Here is a 20,340-nt window from a genome sequence, read left to right as displayed (position 1 = left end):
GTGACATTCATTTTATCATATGTGTACGTGTTTGGCTCAAAAAGCTCAATTTAAGAAATGTATGTATCATGGTCGTGAAGAAGTCACGAGAAATTGCCAAGATTCAGTTCAAGATTTTGGAAAATGCGGAACGATAATCAATAATCGAAGATAGCCATTTGATTGTTCATGGTATTGGCAGTCGAATGGCGTTTACGGCATGTCTGTATGTCTATCCTGTGATTTTATATGCTTTTTTGAACATATGCCGTTTTTGGTCGAAAACTCAGAAATCATGACGTCACTAAAACCTCGATATCTCAAAAATTTTCCGACCGATTTTTTTGAAACTTTGTCACAATAAACTTCAATTAATTCCCTACAGGTACTCAAAAATTGGCGCACCTGCGGCGCGCCGTTTTTATGCTATGGCCCGGCGAAAAAAGTGGGAGCGTTTAACGCCCCCCCCCCCCAGCAACTCGCGGGATAAGTGCCGCTCAGTGGGCACACGGGTCCTGATGCTATCAGTTTGGAGTTTTGGACTTAATTTTAAGCATACAAACTCGAAGTTGTTTGGGCGATACATTTTGGCTCTTTATTGCAAATGTTAAGATTTATTTAGACCTCGCCACCGAAAGCGCAGCAGCCGGCAGCTAATGGCTCTACCGTAGCATTTCTATTGAAGCTATAAGTTATGGTATCTTGCCAGTACATATTTACAATGTTAATTTGCCCATATATCTAAGCAGTTTTCAAAGAGAGAGGGCGAAAGAAACCATGGAACAGAACTAGAATAACAAAGAAAGCTGATATGAGTTCTAGCGACTGGAGCATGACATGCACAAAAGCTGTGGAATTTCCATCCAATGATTCGTCGGCATTGGCTCACCAAAAGCTGGTTGACACGAAAAAGATAGGCCGAGAATCAGTGGGAAAGGTAATTATAATAATCAAGAAAGGATCTTGATACATTGCGGTGATATTTAAGTCTCTATTTGGCTGGAAATTTCCGAAACAATGTCAATCAAAATCTAAAATTAGTAGCATTCTACACAATGCATGACGCTATACAGATTACCGATCATATGACATTTACTTCACTCCAGCTTTTATTTCCGAATCAGTGTGATCATCGCAGAAATACCGCATGTATATCGCTTCAGATATATCCTATCGTACATGTCGTCCGCTAGCAGTGCACACACCGCGATAGAACACAAAAGCGTGATATACCGCGGCGGGCCTGTTCTTTTTTCCTGTAAACTGTCGTTCATGGTGGCAGGTAGGTGCACGAAGCATTCCAAGCTGTCCAAAGGGAATGCATTACTTGTTGTCCCTCTCTGAAATAGTTCATTGAACCTTGTTTGACCCGCACGACATCATGGTGAAAAATGTAGCGATTTCTGAGAAAAACCTTAGGTATGCATGTGGGAACACACACCGATCTAAAAACAGCGAACTGTGAAAAGCTGAGCTGCGAAAGAACATCAGTGGCTGACTCCCAATGTTTATGAGTGCTCATCGACAATTTAGAACAGAACTGCTCCTGACACATTCATATTGGCATATAATGACACTCGTTTTCGTAAGCGGTGCGTAACAGTCTGTCAGACTAGCAACGCAAGTTACGGCATGCCTACTTATTTCACCCATGGGGTGCAATTTTTTATTTGAATCATAAAAATGAGCATGATTTCTGCTACAACGCTCGCCAAGGGGAGTGAAAGTGAGGGCAAATGAATCACGAATTTCTTCAATTGTGAAGTTTGTCTTGGTTCCGGAAACATCCGGCTGTGAACAGCCAGTCCTTACCAAGTGCAATGGACGAGTGTGAACATATGCAGATAAAACAGACAGACAGACAGACAGACAGACAGACAGACACAGACCGTAACAGGAATCAGTTAAATCAACAAATCTTGTAATCCGCCTCACAATCACTGCCGCCCTGCAGGCCACTCCCCTTCCACCAGCGCGGCGGCGCTGGCATATACCACACATTCCTCCCTTCACTGGCCCACCAGTGACGTCACTTGTCCACCAGTGACGTCATCTGGGTGCCGTTAGTGGCGTCACGCCGTAATCTCTCCGAGTATAACAGACGGACGGACGGAGAAACAGCCTTCACTGTCAAATTAGTGACTGGAGATGAGCTGGGCCGCTCACCTGTGAAAACTTTGACAGCTGTGCCGCAGTGTGGAGTGACAGTTTTTGACAGATCTTAGAAGGAATCTTTGGCTCGAATCGTGAAGGCAAAGTTCTTTTAGGACGGTTTAGAGCAGTACTGTGGAGGACTCTGAAAGGTAGCGGTGAGCGTGAAAACTTTGAAAAGTGGAAGTGATTGTAGGCGACTTTGAAAGACATTTTGAGAAAAAGAGAACAACTTTGGTGGACGTTAGGGGAAAAGTGATCTCCTGGCATCTAGATCCAAGGAGTGAAGTAGAAATTAGCAGCCGAAGAAACGGAAGAAGGGATACAAATAGAAGAACACTGTCAAAACTAAGAACACCAGTTAACGATTAGCGAAAGCAACAGAAAACGACAGCCGGTCAAAGAAGCCGAGAAGAGGTGACAGAAGGCGAGAAGAAGGGAAATTGCAGCGACAGAAGGCGAGGCGGGGTGTTCGGAGCGTTGAAAAGAGCTTCTTTGTCCCGGTAAGTGACTAAAATTCGTCCCGCTAGGTGACTAAAACGCTATTTTACTGCTGATTGGAGTTGTTAGTATCCTGAATCCTTGTAGAGTAGCCTGGGTGGTATTCGAGTAACTATGGCGCATCATGAGACATTGTCTGCCCTCGAGTGATTTGTCTTTTGAGTGACCTTTGGTTATTGTCTGACTTTGAAGACTGTTGAGTGATTTTGAGATTTGGGCTGACAATTTCGAACGATGATATTATATGATTATGTAAGTTGGTTTCATAAGTTCTGATCGTTCTTTATTGTTGTTTTAACTTATTGTACCCATTCATGCATGCATATAGTCATCCCCGGATAGGTAGGTACTCATAACCACCAATACTTATGAGTAATTATGCTAGCTTTTTTATTCTAACAAACAGTATAACAGTATAAACTAAAATGATATATCTAAGCTAAATGCACCATTTCACACGTGTAGGCAAATGCGTAGTTCAGGCAGGTAGTGCTGCCTATTCAGAAATAATGCGTAACGGAGGGTGAGACAATCGGTGTGAAGGCATTCGATCCAGCGGTTCAAAGAGCAGACATCATTTTATTTACATCTAGTTTTCGTGTGCGTTTGCAAAATGCTATTGAGATTCTTCTGATTATAAATGCTGAACCTCCACTATACATTATCACAAAACTGAGCCATGGCTACGAAAAAAGGAACATATCGTATGCAGCTGAATTCAATTGCTTTGCTCTAACATTACACTCTGTATCATAGTGCATATATATCCCTTCGATGTCGCTCACTTCACTTACGGTATATTGAGGAATAATCACTCCGGAATGCGTATTTAGAGTCACGATGTGCCTTTCATCACGGTTCAAAGAGGATTTGGAAAGTCCACCCCCTCGCTAATGCTTGTAATAGCGACATGTACTGACTTCGACCTTGGCAGTGAATGTATACTACTTTGAACATGATATACAACACAATAACACTAGCTGAGCATCTTATCATAAAGGCCCATAATTTTAACAATCGCTCGCCTGCATAAGCGGGGGGGGGGGGTTCGAACGGATCACCCTCGGTTTTTCGCGAATAACTCACGTAAAAGGCAACCGATCTCGACGAAACTTTCAGTGCCTTCGCGTTAATCAATTTTACACCTACCCTAATGACCTTTGACAGGTGACATTACTTTTCGAGACCATGTTTGACCGAAATCGCGATTCGCCTTATGTCGGCTCGCATTAGCCGCGCGTTTGCAGTCTTTTCATGGTTTCAAGCGTTCAGACTTCAGACATGTGATATGATGTTGGTCCCATGCATTAGGGTGGGTGTCAAGGTCACCTGAAGGTCAGGTCATTTTGCGCGAGTAATTTGCGGAAAACCATGGGGTTTTATCCGACCCCTTCCCCCTCCCCCTCCCCACAAGTGCGATGGTTAATAAGGTTACGGTATGTATAATTTACGCTTGTCATCGTATTCCTAATGAATGTGTCTCAGAAAATATGCATCATATAAATCACGAAGTAGAATTATTCGCCTATGTCCGGAACATACCTATATCGTGCTGTTTGCCCTACCGCTCCTAGAGTGGGTTATTTAGATACTCTAATGCGAATATTCCGTGTTCAGGCAAGTTCCGGCAGCCAAACTAGGCGTTGTCTTGAGCAGGAGAAAGTGGCGAATTCGATAGGATATGTTTCGGAGTGGAAAAGTGTGGAAAACATTGTTGATTTCCTACATTTATCTAGAATATCATTCCTTCTGGTGTCTGTAAGGTTTTTTTTTGTAAATGGCATTTTTGTGACCTTAGTAAGGTTGTGGTATACTTTCTGTCTGCCATTTCATTCCTAATAAAAGTGCCTTTCAGAAGAAATGCAACTTTAAGACCTCGCAAGATTAAAACCAACAGGACAGGACAATGAAATTGAGCTATACTTTCGGGCCTTGCTGAGCCAATTGAGTAATCACGCATGAGTGTGAACTTTGGGCGCATTTTTTCTTAGTTTTGCTGTGGACATACAGATAAAACAATGCCATATATGAAAAATTCAGACATTTCTTAGCCCCACTGACACAAAAAAAATAAACAAAAATCCAAAAAAAGATTTTTGGAATTAAGAGGCGCTAGATCGGAAAAATCCCCACTGTGCGTCGGTGCGAAGTTGGCGAAGACCCCCGTCAGTGCGCGGGTTAAGAAGTTATAGTTTTGATGCCTTCGCAACATGTTACAAAGCTGTCAGAGGCAGTTGACACGTACTACGAATACCCGACAGCACCCCTATTGGTTGACCTGACCTGACCTGACCCGACCTGGCCTAAATGCATGAAGACCTTTGTGATCAAAACTGACATGATATTCGTCATCAGCACGTCATTTTCGTTATGTCATCCGTCATTTGGCATGTTATGTTATGACCATTTTTACTTCAGTAACAATATCATTCAAGCAATTTGGCAGCAACTATTCCAAAAATGTTCTCAGTCAAGCAATTGACGTTCCCGCTATTTTTAAACTTGTTTGCTTGCAGGTGCGTGGTGCGAAAAACTCGTCTATCACCTAATCCGATTACAAGGGGCTGAGGTCTTATTTCACTGCTCAGTGCTCCCGATCAGTACTGAATTTGCTCATGTAAACGGCGCTGGATTAAGGATGGCTCGGCTCACCTGATCCAAATGTGAATCTCTTGCCCCTCGAAACGTGGTAGGTGTATAACAGCAAAATACATCCATCCAATATCAATAGCAAGTAACTACAACATTATTTCACAGGGCGCTCACATCCTGATTATATCATATAAAATATTCCGCGTGGTTTTCATAACATTCACTCTCACATCACGTTGGTGACATCCCGTTCAGTAAATCCGTCACTTCTCACAGAAACCTGTTGTGTTGCGAATGCTCACGAAGTCGCGCTCACGACGCAATTATCTCACCTGATATCGAGTTTCTCAAGTCACGAAATTAAACGAAAATAGTGCGAAAGATGGTCTGAAGGTGACCATTGTAAGTAACTGAGGTTATTCTCAAGAACGCAGTTTCGGGATTTTGGTAGACGTGTGGATGGGAATGAATTACATATTTGTTAGGTGGTGAGGTAGAGGGCTGCTTTGCTATAGTCTTAGGAGATATCAGATAGCAGACTTGACTGGCCTGTATTTTAGGTCCCGAACAATTTGCCATTGGTGGAATCTTTAATTGTATGGCGCAAGGCCAAAGTAGAAAGGTGTCATGATTGTGAATATTATTGTCGATGTAGAAAAGTGTAAGAATCCAGAAGCAGTGGACGGTGTGCTCGCATTTTCCCCCGACGTTTTTCTACATTACAAAACTCCTGGAGTCTCAATTTATTATCAATGAGTTCACTTGTTCGCCAAAAATAAAATTGAAAGCTCTTTTGTTATTTTGTACCGCCACCTTTTTAGCTTATTTTGACATTTTAAGTTTTTTTTTTTCATTTCATTCGAGGATAACAAGAACTGCTTTCAGAGACTGCGTGTCGCGGGGGTAGGTATATACCCAAAATCTGCCCGGGCCCCGGAGTCATTCAATCAGAGCAATATCTTTCCCATACCACAATTCCCATGTCACACAGAACAGGGTCGATCATTCGGGACAGCTCACCCATTCCAGAGCGCACAGCTATGTGAGCGCTCTAAGCAGAGATCGCTATCATCTAGCACGTGACTAGATAATAGCAGCTCCGCTCACTTCAAGATGGGTAAAACCGTTCTCATGGGAATATGCAGTGTCCTCTCCCCAAGAATTTACGTTAGTTGCTGTATTGCTCGTGAGTTTCAGATTTAAATTGCTCAACGCCTCAATTCACATTGCAATCGCCTCACGTTTTCATTTCATGCGGATTCAACATTTTGACAGGGAAAGTGTTTCATTCTCAAACCTTCAAAGCATTGTGCAATGCGAATGAATATGGGATTTAACTTCTTTTAATTAACCCGGCCGGGCCCGGGGGGTAATCCCAACCACCGCAGCCCGGGGGGGGGCGTTTTTCGCCCCCCCCCCTGTCTAACTCCGTAAATAAGGGAGCTACGGAAACAAAAGCGATACCAAACGAAAGGTCCTTACCAGACGATTCTAAAGCACCTAAAATTTTTGACCTCAGGTCAATTTTCAAGGTCAGAGGTCAAGGTCAAAGGCAAAAACCGGCACATGTGTAGTGATCTCAAAGTAAGCCTTCTAGAGGATGGCAGGATGCATCAAACCGGCAAAATTGGGTATCAAACGAAAGAAGAGAATCTGAGGATTCCGAATATGTGCTCAAAATCAAAGGTCAAGGTCAAGGTCACGCTCAAAATTGACAAACTTTGCACTTTTTCGTACATCTTGCTTGCTAACTTCCAAGACGTTTTGAAATGTTTGGAGGCTTATCAGTTCCCTATTTGTGGTTCATCTTACGATACAAGGCTGCCCAAAGGTCAAGGTCACAGAAGAGTATCCTTGCTAGAGGCTATTTTACTAATTCAAGTTAGTAATAATAAATAAGACAATTTTGCCATCCGGAAGCTCTAAATGAAGGCTTAGAGGAAAATGGATGCCAGATTCGTGATCAGCGAGTACAAATCCATCATAAACGACCTTTCATGTGTCAAGGTCAACCAAAGGTCATTTGAGGTCACATGAGGTCAACATAAAATTTGACCTTTTCCAAACAAAATATATATCATTCGACGCGGCTTGACACGGCGAATGCGATGGTACCACTGCCGTAGCTCTAGGACCATTTTTGTCGAAGTTATTTGCGAAAAACTAAAACCACATTTCGGGGTCGTTGACCTGACCTCTGACCTCAGGTCACCAAAACTATTTTTCTATTTTTCTCTAGGTCAAACGCTACACAACCGTGCTCGTAATTTGTCTTTATCTCTAAAACTCTATTTTTAGCAGCTATTTGAAGCTCGCGTCTGTGACGCCGAAGTTTGCCTTGCAGGGGTCTAGAAAAATCGACCTTGTGACGTCATCAAGGGGGCTAGGTCAAAAATTTTTACTTCAGAAGATGTCAAATTGATGGGAGAAAAGGTACTGAAAGTTTCGCTTTCCTATCCCTAAGCGTTCGGGAGCTATCGCAAATATTCGCCAGGGGGGGCGAAAAACGCCCCCCCCCCGGGCCCGCGAGGGTTAACCTGTGCCGGGTCGGGAGGGGGGCGTTTTTATCTCCTCCCTCAGGTTTTTTGCGGATATCTCAAAAACAGGTTTTGGTATAGCTGTTCACACATCTTTCCCACTCATGTTAAGAAAATATCAGACCTGAGTCGTTAATGTTTAAGTCGCCAGGTCACGTTAAATGACCTTACCAAAAAAAAGTTTAACGGATTGCTGTAGCTTCTCCGACTGAGCGATGGCTTTGAAACCTTTAGCGATTGAAAAGAGTAACAGTCACTACGTTTCCATGACACGTCTAAATCGATTTAGCGAAATTTCACGTGCATTTTTCTCGGAAACTATTTACCTTATGCAAAAAATGAGCGTATATATGGTTTTAGCTAGCACCTAATCCTATATTTACATTTTCACATTATGCCTAAATGCCATGATGGAGGAAATCCATTTTTCAAAATCGGCTTAACTTGTGCCATGGAAACGTAGCCAGTGTGTATGAACTGTTTATCTCGTAAATCTGATGCCTGTGACCTAAGGTCAGGTAAATTTTGCGACCTCTCCATTGTAAGTCAATGGGAGAATATTGAACTGCGCCTCTTTTTGACGAACGTCGTTCTAAACACTTAGACATTTTCATAAGTAACAATGACGCACTGAATTGGAAAATCACACCCGTGACCTCTCTGTGTGTATCTGAGGTCATCGCACTGGTCATGATCGGTCACCAGCAGTTTTTTATTATACTTTTACTACTACTGTTGGTTCCCGAGCTATGCGCCGGGTTTTCGAAAGCTGTTGAATAATGCAAAATTTGGCCTTTGATGACGTTCGGCGACCTGACCTTAGACCTGAATTAAAAAATGACCTAAAAATGTGTATTAACCCTCGCCCTGGCAGGGGGGGGGTCGATGCGACCCCCCCTAAGGTTTTTCGAAGATAGCGTAAAAACGGCGGCGCGCAGCGCCGCCAAATTTGGCACAGCCTATGGGGCAACCTTTTTACATATGACCTGAAAATTTCAGGTCCGGGTGACCTTGGGTCAGGTCACCAGGTCAGAAAAACCGGTACAAGGTCATGGTCAAATTCCAATTTTCTTTTTGCACCTGTCCAACTCACATTTTTTGACTGATTTCCTTCAAACTTTCAGGATGTGCTAAGTTCACCGAGTTATATAACATATAGTCCGGCTTTTTTGAGGTCACTGACCTGAGGTCAGTTAGAGGTCATTACGTCGTAATGTTAAGCCTATGGGAAAATACTAAATTCGGAAAATACTGGAGATATCCGCTTCGTTCTATCACTTTTGTGCTTTGAAACCACGGTACTTAACAGCAGGTCACTTGGTGCTTCTTTGTTTGGTGTACTTATCCATGGGTCAGGTCAAATGAGGTCAACTGAGGTCAAATGACGTTTTTGCCAATAACTTGGCACATAATGACGCTAGAGCTTAAAAAATGGTATCATTGTGTTCCTGGTGATCAGCCGAATCGAATGATACGCGATATGATGCAATTTGGTTAACTTGAACTTAATTTATTAATTTAAGTTTACTTAAAATTTAAGAAAAACTTTAAGTACACTTAAGCAAGCTAAAAAGTATATCATTCGACGCGCCTTGACGTGCTGAGTTCACTGGTGCTTATTTTTTGCTCTATCTTAATTAGATCAAAAGTTATAAGCGAAAAACTTTTGACCTGTTTTTAGCGAAATTTTTACATTTATACCCCCCAAAACCCCCCTAAATATTGACCTAGAGCAACCAAATTTTCACAGGGGCGAGAACTCCAGGGGGCCCACTTACCTACCAAATTTGGTGTTTCTAGGTGCCATAGGAGCCAATCGCGAGGGGGGGTCGCATCGACCCCCCCCCCCCTGCCAGGCCGTGTTATGAAAAATGCCCTGCCAGGGCGAGGGTTAAATATCAGCTACTGGACCGCATGTTTAACTGCGGCATATGCGTAATTCAAACTGCCGATAGTTCTTTCGGTGACTTGCACACATGCTTACCCATCGAAATGACTTACTAGCCGTTTTCACGACGGCCATCTGGTACACATTTGGTGCACATCTGGTGCAGACAGGTGCAGATTTGGTCAAATCAGGTTCAGTGTGTCTCTTAGTAGCTATCAGCTAGGGTTGCACTATTTGCTTATATGCCTGCTTTGTCATATTATCAGAGAGTATCATCGATTAAAACACTGAAATAAATTCATAAAATAAAGATATTTGCTGTAAAAGAAATTAGTTGCAGATTTGGTCAAATCAGGTGCACTCGCCGGATAGCCCGTCGTGAAAACGGCTACTATTCGTTTACTCTGCTGTAACTAACTTAACTAGTAACTACCCTTAACTCGCGCCCCGTAGTGCTATCGACGGACCCTACCACCCGTAGGGGGGAGCGTTTCGCCCCCCCCCCCTAAGATCTCGGAAATTTACCGGCCGATTTTCATAATTCAAACGGCGTTCGATAGCCCCACCCGGGAAATACCTTGCGACTAAACTTCATTGACCTAGGTCAAACCGAGAACGTCACAGGTCAGGTCAAAGGTCGGATTTTCACCGTTCACAGGCATTTTGACCCTCGCCCGTATTGGTATTTTTCCAGCCGCGAACGTATAAGGGGGTCCGTTGGACCCCCCCTTGCCGTTTCGCCCCTGATCGAGCTAGAGCTTCGCGGAAAAAACGAGCGTGTTGCCCGTGACGAGAGGAAGCCGAAGACACCCAACTTTAAGGTCCTAGGTCTTTGGTTGACCTTTCAGGTCAGGTCAATGACCCAAAAGTCGGGAAAATCGGGACCTGTCAGAATGTCGTAAAGTGTGGTTGCTAAGGGGGTTTCAGGGTGCTGATCACGAATATCATGTTAGTTTTGATCACAGATGATGTCTTCATGCATTTAGGCCAGGTCGGGTCAGGTCAGGTCAGGTCAACCAGTAGGGGTCCTGCCGGGAATTCGTAGTAGGAGTCAACCGCCTCTGACAGCTTCGTAACATGTTACGAAGGCACCAAAACTACTTCGTAAACGTTCATATGGTTGTTAAATTCGAATTCAGCTCCAAAAACTGGCCTAGAAACATGTAAAACTCGAAAAAGTGAATCGAGGTCATCAAAGGTCAATGACCTGACCTGACCTTCAGGTGACCTTGACACCCACTCTAATGCATGGGACCAACATCATTTCAGATGTTTGAACGTTTGAAACCACGAAAAGACTGCAAACGCGCCGCTAATGCGAGCCGACATATGCCGAATCGCGAATCCGGCCAAACATGGTCTCGAAAAGTAGGTCACAGGTCAAAGGTCATTTGGGTCAGGGTCATGAAATTTTCAGAGCAGGTGTAAAATTGATCAACTCGAGGGTACTGAAAGTTTCGTTGCAATAGGCCGCTTTTTACGCGAGTTATTTGCGGAAAACCGATTAGTGGGGGTCCGTTCGATCCCCCCCCCCCTACACGGGCGAGGGTTAAGAAATGTGTTGTGAAATCGAGTAAATTGGTAATTTATTGAAAACCATCGATGGTAAATTGTTCGTCAAACACATACTTTGCTATCTGAGGTCACTGATACCAGGTCAGGTCACAGCGAGGTCAGGTCACCGGGGTCACAATATGAAAGTGTCGTGTGATACATGTTTTATGGTCCATTTTACATGACAAATGCGATTATGTGGGTTAGTCAGCCTTTGGGGCCAGCCTAGGTCACGTTTTGGTGAAGGTCAGGTCAAGGTCAGGTCAAATTAGGTCAAATTTCAAAGTTGATATTTTTGCATAAAATGTGTATCGATTCGATGCAGCTCGTCACGGGGAGTCTAATGGTGGTCTTAGTTTTGCGCTACAAGGTCTAGAATTGCTTAAAATTGAGTTTGATAATTTGACGTCATCAATTTTGAAGTTTTTTCGCTATAACTTGGCCAAAAAAAAGAGGTATCGATCTCAAATTTGGTATGTAGATAGAAGACGGTAGGTGCTATTGCATATATTCCGTTTTTTCGAAACTCAAAAAACTTTATGGATTTTTTGGCTAATATATCTAAAAATGCTTTTTTTGATTTTGGGGGGTCAAAAATAAAAAAATTCTAAAAATCCTAGATAGCCGTTTTGTAGCCCTGTCAATTCTACACCTTTTATGTCTTAATCATTTTTGTTGTATCTTCAAAGCTGTAGGGCTGACAGCTCTTCTCGTGAAGGTCTTTTTTTGGTCGAAAATGACAGAACATGACGTTATTCTGACGTCATTTGTGGCCAACCTATCATAGCCTCTGAAATTTTTTGTCACAATGTGTAAAATTGATGCCCGGAGGGGTCCTGAAAGTTTTGTGGCGATATCTCCAGCCGTTTAGGAGATATCTACGGAAAAGGACAGGGGGGGGACCGTTTCCCCCCCCCCCCCTATGGGGCTCGGGTTTTAAGCTTTTGTGCAAATACGCTTGCATGTATAATTAGTGTCAATTAAATCTACTTTCCACGAAACTCCAAGCTATGTACCTACAATCAATCAAAATTTGATGCTCAAACTAGTTTGATAGATATTGAAGTATGAGCCGCAATCCTACCGGATAATAACCTCCCCTCCTGGTAACTATTCTCGGCTTAGCGCGATAACTGGGCGCTACTGTCCGGTCCTTAGTTCATCGTTCTGCCACTAGGCGTCGCTGCTGCTGCACTCAGCCGGTTTCCGTGCGATGCCTATCAGGCTTCGGTGCATAGTTTACTATCTTTGACTGGGCCGAGGTCTTAGGAGCGACGGATGCGAAAACTCACATCGTGATGAGGGAACAGATAATCTAACTGCACCAGGGAGAGATATAAAAAGGTGCTTTCCCAACACATTGTAGCGGTTTTAGTTGCGCACATACATGTTGAAGTGGCTTGGATTAGGCTCAATGTATTTAGTTTCGTGCACTGAACTAAAGGGTAGGTGTGCTATCGCCAATGCTCATCAACCCATTGTAGCGTAGAATGAAGAGAGTTTTGGTTTGTCATTCATCAAACAATATGGGCTTGGCCACGGGCATCATTTTCCGAAATGTTTGGTAGGGCTCTAATGGATAATTTAAAAAAAACATTCTTACCATGCAGCGCAGAAGGGTTAACGTTACAATTATCAAATTATTGGCAGGGTTCTGTCCCTACCAAGCCTCCTACTATACAAAACAACACCCATGGACATGGCTATGGAACAAAATCAGCATTGTTGAGTTCATCTTTAGTAACCTCACGCGGCCAGGCCGTTTCGAGGGGCGTAATATACATACACCTCTATGTACATTCCCTTGTTTGGTAAGATTCAGCTTAACCCACTGTTAATCCGCGCCCTGCAAAAAGCTCCAGCGCACGGCGGTAAAAAAAAAAACACCCGTTTCCGGTGTTCCTTTCAAAGGAGGGGCTGAACACACACCTAGCGAGTTCGTGTGGTGTGTCTGGGCTCTGATGAGCATCGCCTAAGCTTATGCTGTGCCGTGGGATCATTGAGCCATTCTCTCAGCATCTAACATATCAGATCCACGCTACGATAAGACCACCAGGACCGGAGAATAATCTAGATAAAACAATCGGAAACCCCCAAATTGAGGTGTTTCCTTCTCTGGTCTGCCAAGGGCTTATCAATGTAGTTGACTGAATACAGCGTTATTTATTATGTAAGATGGCACTTAATGGGCATGGGGATACCTCGATGCCATCAATCCTCACTATGGTGACATTATATAAGACATTCCTAGCTGGGCCTTTAGCTCTCAGACTGTCTAAACGCTGAGCAGGCACTCGCGTGCTACCCGAATCTCGCGTGTAAATCGTTTCCTGCTTACAGTACACGGACATCGAGCACATTGGAAACTGACGCTGAAAAGGCGGCTGAACCGCTTCCACCTCGCGACAAGTTTGATCAGAAAATATTGGATTTTGACCCAAAATTTTCACAAAGACTTATTTTTACGTAAAAAAGTCATGAATTTCACAATATTCATCATCGAATAAATACATGCATGTTCCACGACAAATCGACAAGTGCCCTGCACCCTCATATTTTATTTTTTGCTAAAAATTTGTCTAATGGGTTGTGATGGGCGGGGAAGCCAGCTGTGACAAGGATTTTTTTCTTCGAACAACGGTTTCCGAGATAAAGCCTCGGGCAATTCCTGGAGGTCGCGCTACAGCCCTATGTTTGTCGGCCTATAACTAAAAAACTATTGGTTTTCTACGATAAAAACTTTATATGGTTCAACTCACAATCAGCCAACAAACATTTTGGCTATCTCGGATTTTCAATTTTTGAAAATTTTGATCACGTGACCTTTTGACCTATTTTTCGAAGAGTGACCTTGATATTTTCCCCACTGAAAGTTGCAATTTTGTCTGATGACGATTAAAGGCCTTATCAATCGTCATTCATATGCGAAAATAAAAAAAGTGGATATCGCCCTGCGTTGACCTCAGGTCAGGTCATTTTTATGACCTGTCCATTATTACGAGCGGGAGCGACAGCGAGATCTCGAGAATAAAGCAAGATAGCGACAAGAGGTAAACGGTGCAGGGTACACACGGATAAGGTCTATAATTTTTACTAAGGTCATTTTCAGGTCAGGTCAAAGATGACGTCACAGGAGCAAAAAGGAAGTCAAAATTGCGGCACTACATATATATGAAGTTTTTCTCGAATAACTTTCAAGGTATCCCAGCTAGGAACAAACTAATATCACCATCGTGATCCTCTCGTCGATCCGCATCGAAACATATGTATGTTGACCTCGAAAGTTGGAAAGGTCAAAAGTTGACCTTAGGTCACGTGACCTAAGGTCAACTTTTGACCTTTCGACCTTTCGAGGTCAACATACATATCTTTCGATGCGGATCGACGAGAGGATCACGATGGTGCTATTAGCTTGTTCCTAGCTGGGATACCTTGAAAGTTATTCGAGAAAAACTTCATATATATGTGGTGCCGCAATTTTGACTTTCTTTTTGCTCCTGTGACGTCATCTTTGACCTGACCTGAAAATGAGCTCAGTAAAAATTATAGATCTTATCCGTGTGTACCCTGCACCGTTTACCGCTTGTCGCTATCTTGCTTTATTTTCGAGATCTCGCTGTCGCTCCCGCTCGTCACGTGACCTGAGGTCAACTTTTGACCTTTCGACCTTTCGAGGTCAACATACATATGTTTCGATGCGGATCGACGAGAGGATCACGATGGTGCTATTGGTTTGTTCCTAGCTGGGATACCTTGAAAGTTATTCGAGAAAAACTTCATATATATGTAGTGCCGCAATTTTGACTTCCTTTTTGCTCCTGTGACGTCATCTTTGAGCTGACCTGAAAATGACCTTAGTAAAAATTATAGACCTTATCCTTTTGTACCCTGCAACGTTTACCGCTTGTCGCTATCTTGCTTCATTCTCGAGATCTCGCTGTCGCTCCCGCTCGTAATAATGGACAGGTCATAAAAATGACCTGACCTGAGGTCAACGCAGGGCGATATCCACTTTTTTATTTTTGCATATGAATGAAAATTGATAAGGCTTTAATCGTCATCAGACAAAATTGCAACTTTCAGTGGGGAAAATATCAAGGTCACTCTTCGAAAAATAGGTCAAAAGGTCACGTGATCAAAATTTTCAAAAATTGAAAATCCGAGATAGCCAAAATGTTTGTTGGCTGATTGTGAGTTGAATCATTTCAAGTTTTTATCGTAGAAAACCAATAGTTTCTGAGTTATAGGCCGCCAAACATAGGGCTGCAGCGCGACCTCCAGGAATTGCCCGAGGCTATATCTCGGAAACCGTTGTTCGGAGAAAAAAATCCTTGCCACAGCTGGCTTCCCCGCCCATCACAACCCCTTACACCAGTTTTCAACGAAAAATAAAATATGAGGGTGCAAATTTAATTTTTTATTTGTCGATTTGTCGTGGAACGCCCCATGCGTCAGAAAATAGCGTAGCCTACCTTTCAATGTTTTAAACAAACCGGTAAGAAAAATCAGTAGTTATTGAAATTTTGTGACGTTCGACAAACAAGCAAAATAATTTTAGAAGTTTTAGACCTTGTGAAGGAATAACAATAGCACCATTCGATTCGTATTGAAAGCCTGCATCAGAGAGACACCTTTTTTGCCTGAACACCAACTTCAAAACTTGGCTCGCTTACCTGACCTAGACATCAACTCGACCTGGATTTCATCCAAATATGCTCCATATCACTGATTGAATATGCTCATTGAGTTCTATGGGTAAAATGATCGACAAAACATGTGTCGCGCATATTCTATTCATTTCTTCGTTTTGGTGACCTGACATTGACCTTGACCCTTGGATAGTTTCCCATCTAATGCATCTTGTCTTGTTACCGTAATAATGCTTTTTGAGTGATCAATCTAAATTCACTCTTCACCAGCTGGGTTGCAGAGCCAAAAATGTAGACATTTGTAATTTTTACACTTAATCTAAATTCACTCTTCACCAGCTGGGTTGCAGAGCCAAAAATGTAGACATTTGTAATTTTTACACTTAATCCGACGTTTACCTAGCCTATGACAAATTAACCCTCGCCGAACCTATTGGTTTTCTACATACGCGCCGGCCGAGGGGGGGGGGGGGGCGGGTACGACCCCCCCTCGCCGTTTCGCCCCTGGTGGAGCTAGCGCGTCGCGGAAACAACGAGCGTGTGCGCCGTTACGAGACGCAGAGATTGGTACCCGATTTTAAGGTCCTAGGTCAACCGGTGACCTCTGAGGTCAGGTCAAGTGCCCCAAGGTACGGTTCAGTTTTTGGTGAATAACTTCGCACAAAACGGCCGCAGAGCGCCGATTTTGGCAGCATCGTGTTCGTCTCGCTCAGGCGCGTCGAATGATATACTTTTTGTCCGGGTCAGGTCAACTTGGGGTGTTGACCTCAGGTCAAGGTCAGGTCAGCACCCCCAGGTCACGAAGTTGGTCGAAAGAGGTCATGTCGCATATCATTCGATTCGGCAGGTCTTCTTGAGTCCATTGGTGGCTTTCCCGACTCGCTAGCTCAATTTGATCAAGAGTTATTGACGAAAAACTAATATGACCTTGATGACGTCATAAATGACGTAACGCAAGGTCAACATTGCAAAAGTGACGCATCTAACCTTGCAAGGAGTGCATAAAATCACGATTCTGTGTGCTTGAGATAGTTGGAGATCGTTCCCGGCGCCAGAATAGCAGTTTTCATTTTTCCCCATTGACTTATAATGGTGAGGTCACGAAAATGACCTGACCTCATATGACCTTTAGGAAAAATCCGAGATATACAAGTTGTGGGACTCATAATGGATACTAGATCCTGCAAGTTTCATTTCCCTGTGACATCTCCTCTGGCAGTGAGGGCGTTGCGAAGTTGCGACATCTGAAGACCGTGCAGAGGTTCACTTATGACGTCATAGGTCAGTGACCTGACCTGACCCAAAAATGCGGTTGGTGTCAAAAGATGCGGCTTGGATCAAAGGTCAGGTATGCCAAGTTTCAGCTCTCTATCGCCAGCGTGTTCGGAGCTATCGCGAAAAAAAACCCTATGGGGGGGGGGCGGCACCCGCCCCCCCCCCCTCGGCCGGCGAGGGTTAAGCAAAAAAAAAGAAAGAAGAAGAAATGTTTCAAGGATTCGTCTTCCTGACAGCTTTCCATCACCGTTTTTCCCATCTCACTAAGACCATCCGTTCGGAAAAAAAGTTAGACTGTGGACAGAATCCACCCCCCCCCCCTCCCTCCCCCCACCTCAGCGTTCGGCGGAATATCCCAGCGGGGCGCGTTCAGCCGAATACCCCAGCGGGGCTCGTGTTAACTGTTCCGATGGCTGCTCGCGTGCCGTTCAAAGGAAGCCGATTCGCTGGCGTTTCGCCGGCAATTTGCGAGCGAGGACCGGAAGTGGTCGTGCATGATAAAAGCGGCGAGTTTAGCAGTGTAAATAGGAGCTGTACAACGGGATATCTGTTGGAATTTTTCAGCGCGATTTCCATATATGGTAATGCTTGAAATGGGTGGATTAGTATCAATAAAACGTAACCACCACCAAAATACTGCGTTATTATTATCACAGGAAGCGAATGGCGAGCTAAACAATTCCACGACTTGGCTCAGCTTCAGAGGCTCCGGGAGTGGAGGCATTTGACACTACCGGTTATGATCAGGTTCGTCTTTTGGTGCCATAGGAGCAGTGCATATTTATGTATCATCAATCATTTCATACCAATACGCCATTTCTTGTGAAATGATATTATTCAATTTCAATCAAACCAAAATGTCACAGCTAACATACGTAAAAAATCAACGTAAGTAATGAGATCACGATCGCTAAAATGGCCATCTATTGTCTCTGTAAAACTCTAACAGCTGAATGTATCGCATGCCACGTAGATAGTTACCTATGTTATTGAGTGGGGTTTATCCGATAACAGGAAAGCCGACACGGGTCGGCCGACTAAATAACCGTTGTCGTCCCGTCCTTCCCGTTTGGCGGCATCGGCTCGTGCCTCTGATTGCGTCATTTGACGTCACTGGCGTCACGCTGCGTCTGCTAGGAATGTCTTTAAACAAAGGTCACCAGGACAAATGTCACGTGAGAGTAATGAATGGATTCTGCCCGCTGCCGTTTTCCCGTATTGGGAAAGCGTGTTTGGCACATCTTTGGCACGTGTGTTGTGAAATGCTGCGGAAGATATCGCATCAACTATTTCAAGAGCTGTATAATCGACCTAAGGCATGTTATAAAGTGGATTTCCTAGGCTGCCTTGCTGCCTGTTTTCTAAATCGTATCATTTATATGCCATCCCGAATTATGAGTTCTAAGACGAGGAAAGCTGAAAGAACCATCAAAGTTAGCCTTACCTGCTTCTTTCCATCAGAAAGTTTGTGTGTAACATTTTGTCTTTTACTTGCGGTCTAATTAACCCGCGCCCTGCTGGGGGGTGTTTGAACACCCCCCCTTGTGGTTTTTTGCGAATATCTCAAAAACGGCGGCGCGGAGCGCCGCCGTTTTTGGTACACCTTATTACACATCAATTCTACACATGTTGTAAAAATTTCAGACCAAGGTCATTCAAGGTCAGGTCACCAGGTCACTTGAAGTGACCTCACCTCATAAAAAGTTTCAATGCCTGTCATAGCTACACCGAGTGACCGATCGCTTTGAAACTTTCAGCGATTGCTAAGAGCAATAGCATGTACAAAAGGTATATCTCAGAATTTTGATATCGATGACCTAAGGTCAGGTCAATTTTGTGACCTCCCCATTATAAGTCAATGGGAGAAAATTGAAATGCGCCTCTTTTGGACGAAAGACATTATAAACACTCCCAAACACTGAATTACAAGTGGTTTAGACACACTGAACATGAAAATGGTGTCCGTGACCCCTGTTTATGCCCTGAGGTCATCTTAGGTCAGGAATGGTATCTAACAGTTTTTCGCGAATAACTTTTGATAAAAGCTTGCTATAACGATAAAAACGCCTTAGATGTGTTCAGCTCGACGATACGGATCGACTGATATGCAACATGACCCTTTCCGGTCAGGTCATGACCTTGACCTGAGGTCAAATTTTCAAGTTGACCTTTCAAGGTCAAGTTATAGTTCATCGATGCGTCTTGACGAGAGGAACACGATGCTGGTAAAGGTAAGCTCGTACAAGGCTTGGGTCAAAAGTTATTGCAGAAAAACTGTTTCCGAAAAAATCGGCTATTTTTGCAATTTTTGCCCCCTGCAGGCAAAACCGTTGACGTTAGGTCAAATCTGAGAGAATTATTCAGAAAGGGCGTTAATAGGGCTATCGAATGCGCTTTTCCGCGGCGCTGTAGCTCTATTGGTTCCCGAGTTATGCGTTGGCTTCTTGGAAATTGTCGACATTCGACATGGAAATCGGCGAAATTTTGCCTTCAATGACCTCTGGTGACCTGACCTTTGACCTGACCAAAAAATTGACCGAAGTGATTGCCTCATTATTTTTGACGCTCTTTCGAACACCGCCTTCCGCGTATCGCTACGTGGCCCAGGAGCCGAGTTAGAAGGGGGGGGGGTGTTCAAACACCCCCCCCCCCCAGCAGGGCGTGGAAATCCAGGACCCCCAGCCGGGCGCGGGTTAATGCTTCATCACACCTACTCCCCAAAACCTGTTATGCATTATCTCGCGCCGGGCCGGGTGTCTGAACACCCCTCCCCGTGTAACTCGGCTCCTGGGCCACGTAGCGACACGCGGTAAACGACATTCGAAAGAACGTCCAAAATAAGCAAGAAAACACCTCGGTCATTTTTAAGGTCAGGTCATCAGAGGTCACCAAAGGACAAAGGTAAAATGTTGGCTATTTCAACATTTTGGAAACTGCCATCGGCTAACTCTGGGCCCGATAGAGCTACAGCGCCGCAAAAAAGCGCATTCGATAGCTCTTTTAACGCTCTAATGCTAAAACATGCCCTAAGATTTGACCTCAGGTCAACGGTTTAGCCTCCAGAGGGCATAAACTCCAAAATAGACGTTTTTATGAGGTGTTGTTTCGCCAAAAACTTTTGAATCAAAAGAGCCGCGACATTGATGTTGCCAGCATCGTGTTCCTCTCGTCAAGACGCGTCGAATGAACTATGGTTTAACCTCAGGTCAAGGTC

This window comes from Amphibalanus amphitrite, unplaced genomic scaffold (genome assembly GCF_019059575.1).
Source record: "Amphibalanus amphitrite isolate SeventyFive unplaced genomic scaffold, NRLGWU_Aamphi_draft 000974F_arrow, whole genome shotgun sequence".
In the NCBI taxonomy this organism is placed as follows: domain Eukaryota; kingdom Metazoa; phylum Arthropoda; class Thecostraca; order Balanomorpha; family Balanidae; genus Amphibalanus; species Amphibalanus amphitrite.
Note: the sequence above shows the minus strand (reverse complement) of the source record.